This window comes from Cyprinodon variegatus, unplaced genomic scaffold (genome assembly GCF_000732505.1).
Source record: "Cyprinodon variegatus isolate N-32 unplaced genomic scaffold, C_variegatus-1.0 Scaffold322, whole genome shotgun sequence".
NCBI lineage: Eukaryota > Metazoa > Chordata > Actinopteri > Cyprinodontiformes > Cyprinodontidae > Cyprinodon > Cyprinodon variegatus.
The window spans coordinates 266797-277230 of NW_015150775.1; the positions used below are offsets into that span (position 1 = coordinate 266797).

The window sequence follows — 10434 nt, forward strand, 5'->3', positions numbered from 1 at the left end:
CAAGAAACATCTTTTTCCAGGATCTGGTTTAGCTCCCAGGCTTGGCTAACTGCATGCAGCAAGCTAATGCTTTATTCTGCTTTCCCTGCCTCCTTTTTCAAATAGGAGCAGCATGGATAAACACAGGCAGGACTGATTTAAATCACTTTTTGAAAAGGGAAAGAAGAATGAACAATCTGGGATTCACATGGAAAATAATAGAATATATCCTACTTTTTCTAGATGTTTGTTAATCTGCATAGTAGCTCTTAAATAAACACATTCTCAGAAAATACATTTAATATAAATTAAATTAACAATATTTTTTTAGGTTTGTGACACAATATTGGAAAATGCAAAACACAGATTTGCCTTCATAAAGCCTGATAAGGGCATCCTTTATCTACAAAAAGTAAACCTGAACATGAAGTTATGTTTTGTGTCTATAAAGTATTTTTATAATGTTTTTTGTTGTTGGCATTCATATAAATATACTGGTGTGATAACTTAGTATATGTTTGATTGTTTTTTGATATACATCTATTTTAAACTATAGTCCCCCCTGGAAAAAAACTCCACCAGCCGCCACTGGTTTTTATGTAATAGAACAAAACAACAATGTATATTTATGAAAAGGAATACAAATGATAAATGTTTCTGGGTTTTTTTTGGTGCAAACAGGATTCCTCAAAGACCTGTGCAAGTTTCTGCTCACCATCCCTGATATAATGGTTTAGAGTTGTTATCTGGCTCCCTCTAACTCATTTTCTTCCGGAATTACTCAGTGTTTAGTTCCCTCCATCTTCTAATAAACTCTAACCAAATTCTCTGCCCCTAATGAAGAAAAGCTTGATGAGTTTTTTGTAGTTATAGTTAGGCTCGCAAAAGTTCAAGTTTTCCATTCAAAGAGTCTAGACAGTGTTAACAGATGAATCCAAATCCAAAGCCATCACTGAAACCTAGAGGTGTGCTCTTTTTTTTAATCTTTTCACTAAAAGCCAATGGAGGAAGAATCCCACTTATTCTGAGGCTATAGATCACCAGAACACAGAGGTTGGCTTTTCAGATAGATTAACCGCGTTGCTGAGAGTAGATCAGTTATGAGCTGTTATAATTCATGCTGGTCTTTCAATCCTTGACCGTATTCTCAACCTGCCAGTGAAATTTACCACTTTAATGATTGGAATACACAACTAATGGGCTCTTAGTGATTTAAAGGCAAAGGAAATGCCAAATCAAGGCTGAATTTAATTAGAGTTTCACCTCTGTTGTTTGTCAATAACACTTTTGTATAGAAAGGTATCTCTCAATCTCCATCAAGGCCGAGATAAAATGTTTCACTACATGGAAGCACGGTCAAAGCATCTGAACACACACAAGTATTTATTTTACATTTAAAATTAGGCTCCAGCAAAAAGAGAGTAGTTTTCCTTTCCTGTTGTTTGCCAGTCTGGTATTTCGCCAAGAGATAATTGGGGTGCAGAACAAGAGGGCTGTTGATGAAGGAGGAGGAGGCGAAAAACGTGAACAAGAAGTGAAATCGGACACATGAGCGCAGGCTTGTGGGAGAAAGAATGATATCAAAGGGGTTTAAGGCGAGGGGTAAGATTACAGTGACAACACAGAGAACACTGCAAGACACTAATGAGATATCGAGGAAAAGGGCAAATGATTTCAAGCCAGCAGCAAAAGGCAGCTGGCAAGAAAAAGAGTGGTTGAAGATGGAGGCAAAGTCGCTTCTAGATGAGATCAACACACATAAGGCAGAAAGACGGGGAGTATTAACCCAGTAAGAAGCAGGGTGGGGCATCATAAACAGCAAAGGCAATATGTCAGATGGAGGCTTTGCCAGCATTTCCTTAATTTATGGACTTTTGCTGTCATTATTTATGCTGCTTTTAATTTACGCAGGAAATTCTACGCTCTGGAATAAATAGAGGCCTCTCACAGCCACAGGTCAGACTGGCTTCATAATTCACTGCTGTCAGGGTCTACTCTGTTAAAGCCACTGGCACCGCTTGTATAAGAGAGCCATTATGTGGACTCCAAGCAAATGAAATGCAGCAAATATTTATTATGGTGCTAAAACTGGCAGGTTTAATGCATGGATCAGACTTCTTAATGGATTCACTGAAGGATTTTGAAACAAAAAAGATGAAAAGATAAATGAGAAAACCTGGAACCGACAACTATGATAAATCCACAGTTTTTTGGGGACTTTGGCACAGACATTGAATGTTTGCAATGCTTTAAAAATGTTTAACTATTCAAATAAGCTAAATGATTGTCTACATGCTACAATGCAGGTGTATATCCATACAATTATTATAAATAAATGGATTAAAGTTCACGTTATTTGACTAATGAGTCTTACTTTTTTATTTTTTTTTTTGGAATGACAGTTAAGAGAAAGTAATTTTCAAGCTGAAGACCACACACACACACAAACGCGCGCACACACCGCGGGGGGGAACCATTACGCGCAGTTTCGCGCACACTCACGTCGTTATTCCCGTTCCTGCTCTCCTCTCCATGGTGTGCTTCGGAATAGGAGGAATGACTCCTTCCAGATCAGCCCACGGATCGGTATGAGCTGTGATCTGCTCCTCTCCCAACAAGTCCTCCTTCTCCTCCGCCGCTCTTTAAACTTGTGCCCAAAGCCGCTCCGGCAACAGCGACGCGCTTCTGGAAACGCTCCCAGACTCCCTCCACTGTGTCAAACCTCTTTGTTTCCACGCAACCATAAAACCTCCGGGGTGTGAACACGCAGTCCTGGGGTTATAGCCTTCTGCCTAAGGTTTTGGTCAAATAATAAAAAATAAAAAAAACAGTAAATGAAACAGAGAGGAGGCGCAGGACGCGCGGTGAATTGAGAGTGAGCGCACACTGAAGGCTGGGCTGCTTCTCTGCAGCTGCGGCTGAAAAGAGGGCTGAGCTCCTGCAGGGGAAATTTCATGTACCGTAAATAGCCTTTGTAATTGTCCAGCTGAAGGCATTCATTCAAAGGGGTGTGCTGATTGCTGTGAGTGAAGCGGGCCCTGATGTGCATTCGTGCATCAGGTGCCACTGGGTGAGCGCGCCCCTCCCACACGCTCACTGAGGAATGATCTCATGCAATGTTCACACATGGAGCGTTTGGGTCTGCAGCCTACACTAATCATGTTTGATCTGAAAAAAATTGCTTGTTGTTTCAAACATGCTGCTTTGCTGCCAGAACTGGGGGGTTCGCCCCCTCCCCCCTCTTCCTGTCTGCTGCAAGGCGATAAGGAAGCCCAAATCAAATTCACTATAAAAACAGACGTATACCAGCCTGAAAGAGTCAGCCAAGCAACTCTAGGCCCAAGGTATTAAAGGAATTAAAATCAATAAAGTGAGATCCTCCACCCAGACTCTCCCTGGCGATGTCAGATTTTCATGATTAACTGTAATGCACATAAAATCATATTTCCCTGCACTTTAAATTAGATATAATGCCCCACTTTAAACCATTTGAAATGTCTTAATAAAATGTGTGAGGCATCCTTTGTTAGAACAAATCTGTTGGCTGATGCAGAACTAATGCACTCCTGTATGTACATGCTGAGAGTTAACTGCACTACCATCTACTTTTAATCATGTTGGTTATAAAGTCATATTTATTACGAAATAGTTCATTTATTCAAGTAGCTCAATTCATTAAATAAAACCTCTTATATAGAGCAATTATACCAACATTGTTTTAAAGCCTTTATTTCTGTTCATTCTTACCAATTAGAGCTAATGGAAACCGCATATTTATGATTAGAATATTACATCAGACCAATAAAAAACATTTTTAATGGGAGGGCTTAATGGAAAAGTGTGCTAAATACTTGCTCAAATATCTGTTCACAAAGTTCTGAAATTGAACTTAAGACTCATGCTACTTTTGATCTGTTTTGATCAAAGTGTTTTAAATGCAAAACTAACTAAACTTTTTTTTCTATTTTACTTCACAAAACACATATAAAGCATATATAGCACACAAAAAGGTAGTCTGATTTTTCTGGGCAAGGGATCTATAAATCATAGCTGCAAAGTCAGAAAGTGGAGTGCAATATATTGGGTTTCAAAAATCAGAAAACGTTTTAATATCTTGCTTAAAAAAACAAAGCTGACAGGATTGTTTTATACTTTGGATCAAACTCTTTTTGAGTTTGTCTGTGATTGGATTAAACTGATGGTTTGTAAGTCAAGCTGTTTGGGACTTGAGATGACATTTGTTTTAGAACAGTGCAACATAAATCATTTGAAAAAATGTTAGATCTAGTTGTGTGTTTGCATTAACTTGTATAGCTGTATCTCATGATGCAATCGATAAATGAAGCGTCACAACAACCTGCAGCTGCCACCTCTGTACTTAAGATGGCATTCTAAAGCTCCTTCTCTTTAACTATAATATCATTACCTTTATTTATTTATAACTGCATCTCTTTGTTTCAGTTGACGACAGAAAAGCACAGCCAGTCTAGAGGGGAACGAATCCTTTTAGTGTGTCTGTGTTGGTGCATTATCCACTCTGGCTAACAGATTTCAGCCTTTAAGGATCTTGGCTTGCAGGGTTGATAATAAATGACGATTATATTTAATATTATTATGATTATCATCACTATTTTAAAAGCTGCATCATTATAATTTCATTTTGATCAAAGAGCACAGTTTTATAAACATGTGCTCATACCTCTATGGATTTAATTTATGTCTTTTGTTGAAAATACATTTTCCTCTTGTTTTATTTACAAATGTATTTGTTCTTCTTTCCATGTTATCTATTGACTGGTGCATACATATATATCGGCTTCTGTTTATTTCTTTATTTTTCCTCTGCATCCATCAAATGTTTTATAATTACTTTTATGCTTATTGCAGAGGTGTCAATTTACAAACTACAAATACTTAGTTACCTTATTTAAGCAGAAATCTTGGCTATTTATACTTTACTGGAGTAATTTTATTGAGACAACTTTTTATTTCTACTCTTTACATATTTTTGCAATTATCTCTACTTTATACTCCTTATATTTTAAAAATAGACCAAATAGTTTTGTTTCATATAAGCTCATTTCTTTATGACCTGTTCGTATTTAAATAATTAAATAATTAGTTTCATTGAGACAATCATTTTCGCTGTGGTTGGACTCAGTGCTGCCCCCACTTGTTGTTCACCACATACCAAAATAAAGAGTTTTCCAAGATGATGCAAAGTTAAATGTGACACTGTTACAATTAGTTGGAAAACTAAGAAAATGAAGTATAATAAAATTATCATCCAGAATTGTAGAAAAATGTTCCTTTAATAGGGTGAAGCAGTAAAGCTTCTGCCCTTAACATTTTTTCCTGCATAACTTTTAATTTTATACTTAAAATTGTACTTTTATGCTTTTACTGGAGAGAAAAAAGCTTAAATTGATCCTCTGACTTCTACAAAAGTGTTTTTAAACAGTAGGATTTATATTTCTATTCGAGTAATAAGCATTAATACTTTTGACTCCATCTATAAATTAGTATAACTTATCACAACCATTTAACTTTGTATTATTTTTTTTTTGTAAATCAACAGGAATTAGTGTAGCACTCTACATTAGTTATAAAGAAGGCATCTGCAATTATAAAGGAGAATTAGTGTGTTTAATTCTAACTTTAAAAATATGCTTTAAAAGTGTCAAACTAAAATCAGATTTTTTTTTTATGTTGTTTATTTGGAATAATGGATTCTTCTTTGCAGCCTTTTGATTTTATGTTATGGTAAAGGACTTGTTTATCTGCTGATATTGATGATCTGTTACCTCCATCAGGCCATCTCCTCCATTTTGTTCCAGGGTTAACCTGTTTTTCTCTCCCAAAAATGCATTAAGCTCTGAGACAGTTGTCCAAAACATGACTATTGATAATGTTACACAAGGAAGGCATGACACAAAAGGCCATTGCTAAAGAGGCTGGCTGGTTGCAGAGCTCTGTGTCCAAGCACAGTAAAGAGGCAAAGGAAAAGAAAAAAATAGTGGAATTGCAAAAGCAATAAGGATAACCTCACCCTGGAGAGGACTGTAAAACAAGACCCATTTAAAAAAGTGGGGGAGATTCAGACAGAGTGGACTGTAGCTGGAGTCAGTTGAGTTTTCATTTGTTCCCAGTTATAATTATCTAAATTGAATCATTTATTCCTACAGAGGATAAAGAGAGCCCACCTGTCCCCACCCATCCTACTCACCTTCTACAGAAGCACCATAGAGAGCGTTCTGACCAGCTGTCTCACTGTGTGGTGTGGAGGCTGCAGCTCCTCAGACTGGAAGAAGGTGAGAAAAGCAGAGAGGATCATGGGGGCTCCTCTTCCCTCCATTAAAGACCTTTCATCCCATTGATGCATGTCTGGAGCCTGTAACATCATCAATGACCCCTCACCCCCCCACCATGGACTGTTCTCCCTGCTGCCCTCTGGGAAGAAGCTTCACAGCATTCAATGTAGATCCAGCAGGTTCTGCAACAGCTTCTTCCCCAACGCCATCAGACTGATGAATGTTTAAAAAAACTCTAAATCAAATCACAGACTCTGCATCACACTGATAACACCAAACCAAAGCTACAGCATATTTGCAACATATATATTAATGCTCTGAACTCCCATATCAATGTGTTTTTTAAGCCATTTTCCCACACAGTTTACATTTGATCACTGCTGCACTTTATGGAATAAGAAAGTTAATTTACTGTCTGGAAAGCTTTACTATACGAAATTCTGTTTTGAATACAATCCAACAATAAAAGTTGCTCAGGAACAAAAACACCATTCCTTAAACTGTAAAACACACCTCAACTGAAAAAAAAAAAATATATATGTGTATATATATATATATATATATATATATATATACACACTATGACATATATAGTCTCTGGGGTCAATATTTCAAGCTATACCAAATGAAAATATAGGCTCATGCAACAGCGTTATGTGTTTAATCTTTGGAATAAGTACGATTTTAAATGTATTTTAGTATATATTTAGGGTTAATAATAGTAACATTTATTTTACTTAAATTAGAACGTTGGGTGGTTATGTTAATTTCTGGGGTTTAAATAAAAAATATATGGAAACCCGAGATTAAGTGTGAGGGAGATTGAATCAGTTTTACTCATAGAACCCTGTGGAAGCCAGTGTGCTGGGGGCTGGGAAGCTTGTAGTTAGAGTGACTCCGGTTATCATGAGATATCTCTATAGCCATGCTACTTTAGGCTTAGCCTGCTGGAGGACATATGGACCACTTTTTTCTCACTCTGCTTCAATCTGTCTTCATTTTCCAATTCTGCAGCATTTCTTAGTGCAACCTCTAACTGTATTTGCTCTCTTTTATCCCTTTTGGTATGAAACTAAATCTGTTTCTTCCCTAGACAGAGCCCCCAATGGAACAGTTTACCATTGCCATTTCTAACATATAAAGTATTTATAGATCAGTGCTTCTATGTTCCATTTGTATGACTGCCTCTATCTCCTTGAACCCCAGTAAGCCTCAGCAGGTGGCCGCTCACACTGAGCCTGGTTCGGCTGGAGGTTTCATCATGCTCAAAGGGAGTTTTTCCTCTCCATTGTCGCTGCTTGCATGGTCAGTGAGGGACTCACCACATGCGCTCGCAGGAGTGAATCCGGCGAAGTCGGTGACAGAATGCAGTCAGCTGGGTTTCCTTAGATGGAAAACTTGAAACCATTCTGATTGGTTTATCTAATTTAACTGTCTCTATAAACAGCCTTGAGATGATATGTGTTGTGAATTGATGCTGCATTGATAAGCTGAACTGAAATGAACCACCCTAAATCGAAGATTTTTAGGGTAGAGGTGACCCCTTCTCTGCACAAATGTTTCCATATCTGCTTTGCAATGGATTCCCCAAGATCTTTCTCCAGGTTAATGCTCAAACTATCCATATCTGTTTATGTTAAAGTCAACATAAAGGCTGTTTACATGCTGAATATAGCTAGACAGAACAACACATATACTTAGCCAGATACATGGAATGTAACCTCCAGTTTCCTTTCAGATTGGTTCTAATAAAGTCACATAAGTCTTTATTTGTCTCCTCCAACTTTTCTCTTCCAGGGACATAAATGCTCCACCTCTATAGCACTCTTCTAATTGGGAAATACCTTTTTTTCTGCCAAGATCGAAAATTGTTATTCTAAGAGATCTTTGGTAGCTGTCCATTTCCCCCTAAATGGGATTTACAGGAAATAAAGGCTTCCAATTTAAACATTTTACATAGATTATACAAAATTTGGATTCATTGGATTAATAAAGAAATAATTTTAATTTTTTCATTTTTTTTTATCCCATCCATAATACATTTATAGGTGTCTCATATTTTCATCTCTATGTTTTAATTTTGATATATAACTCCATTTAATGGACATTTCAGTAGTTATCTAAGGGCATAAAATTGTCATCATCTTTTTTAGATAGATGATCATTAAAGCTTTGGATTTTGATGAAACTAGTCAAAAATGTTTGATGTCTTTATCACCGTTCTACCATTTGGCAAAGAGGTATAGTTCAGGTGAATCTAACCAACTGAAAACAGTAGGTGGGTCTTATTTACTGTTATACTGCTAGAAAAATGGATACATTTTCTTATTTAAATAACTATGAAGTTTTAAATGTACCTGTAAGCTGTTATTGTTGCTAAACCTCTAACAGCACATTGTCTATGTGGCTGCCTTTGTCAATTAAATGAGGATCAGATAGCTGCAAAGCACATGATGGGGAAAATAGGATTACTTTCCTCACTGGCAGTCAGTCCATCTAGTCTTTATTAAATTACTTGAAAAGCTCCAGTGTGGTTCACTGCTTTGGGCTCACTTTGCATTCAAAAACCGAACATTACTCTTTCAAGAAGATGGCAACATAATAATAGTTTTTTCCTGCAGTTTGTTCATGTCCCAAAGCAGAATTTAGCGTCCTTTGATATCTTTGCAGGTGGCTGAATGAAAGTTTTGATGGAAGAAAAGAGGGGGGGGGGGAAACTTGCTGCAAAAAAGGCTCAACAATGTCACCGCTGTGTGCCCTGAGCTGCAGGGAACAAAAGGACTCATATTAATGAGATCTTTGCCTTTCACTTTCATTTCTTATCCTGCTTTTTTTTTTTTTTTCACACAAACTTGACTTTTGGCTTCTTAGGGCTTCTTAGAGACACAACGGTACACACAAGTCATCCCCGAACGAGATCAAAGTGCTGCCTTGTCTTTGCAGATGCACTAACCTGCTTTATTTTTTTTTATTTCGCTGCCTGTCTTGAACCTTTTAATCAAAAGCTCTAGCAGAGCGGTGTGTAAAAATGATTTCCTTGCTATTGCAAGTAACAGCTGGGCACCTCAGCCTGCCTGTAAAGAGTCCTGTCTTTGAAGTTTGCTACCACCGAATTTAAAGGGAAGGATTTGAGAGCCAGTACATGCTTGTTGTACATATTCAGAGCTATGGATAACTCAGCACTCGTGGAAAAGAAATGGACCTCTGAGTGCTGTGTGTTCTGATAGAGCACAATGTTAGTTTTATCCCTGCACTGACATGCTACATGCTGCTGTTTTTGATCTGAAAGGCTTTGAAGGTTTTCCAAAGGAAAAAGAAGACAGAATTACAAAGCTCAGGATTTTTTAAACAATCCATATGCTCATTTAGTTTCCAAGTCTATTTTATAAACATTTTTACTTTATTTTATCGCTTAACACGTTGTTGTAACACATCTTAAGTTGTCTGTCTTAAAGTGTTTGGATCATCATGGAAACTGCCTAGTTGTAGCTCTTGCTGCTACTTAACGACTCCTAACTCCTTACTAACCCTCCTATCTACTTTATGCATGATGATGTATGCATTTCAAAATGTTATTTCTGTACGAGCTGCGTTTGCTGGATATTTATGTGGTTTGGACATATGTGGTTGTTTGAATATGTGTAAATACACAACTCAAATATATTCTTCCATTGCAACAATCTAATACATTTATTCCTGTCTTTTTCACTTTTTATTTTAAAAAACTGAAAAAATTACTGAAATTGGGGAAAAAAATAACATCTGATAAATATGAAAAAGCAGTGAGATTTTCCTCTAAAGCAAAGCCCAAGATTTTAAAATTCTCCTTTTTATACAGTGTAGAAATCCTTTTATAATAAAGCTCTTTTATTCATCAGAGATAGATTAAAATCCATCTAAATTAGCAATAAAGGTGTGTTCTGAGTTTCTCAAACCAAAAAAAATCTGTGTTAATAATAACCCAGCCAAATTCGAATGATTAAAAACACAACTAAGCCTGTAAAAGCAGGTCTTTAGTTCAGTGAAAAACTCCTGATTTCTCTGCTGTGAAACACTGGAGGGGTGTTTCCTCTGGAATGCAATGTACCGTTTACATGGAACTGTGTTGATGTCAATTCAATTCAATTCAGTTTATTTCTATAGC

At 36.9% G+C, this 10434-nt stretch overlaps 1 protein-coding gene across 1 annotated transcript in view; it reads right to left on the reverse strand.

Moving 5' to 3' along the window:
- lrrc3c (leucine rich repeat containing 3C) overlaps window positions 1-2985 on the reverse strand; it is a 6621-nt gene extending 3636 nt beyond the window's left edge. The window contains exon 1 of the mRNA XM_015384747.1: window positions 2482-2985. The gene's annotated coding sequence lies outside the window, so the exon portion shown is untranslated. The remainder of the gene's footprint in view (window positions 1-2481) is intronic.
- Between the last annotated feature and the right edge of the window lie 7449 nt (window positions 2986-10434).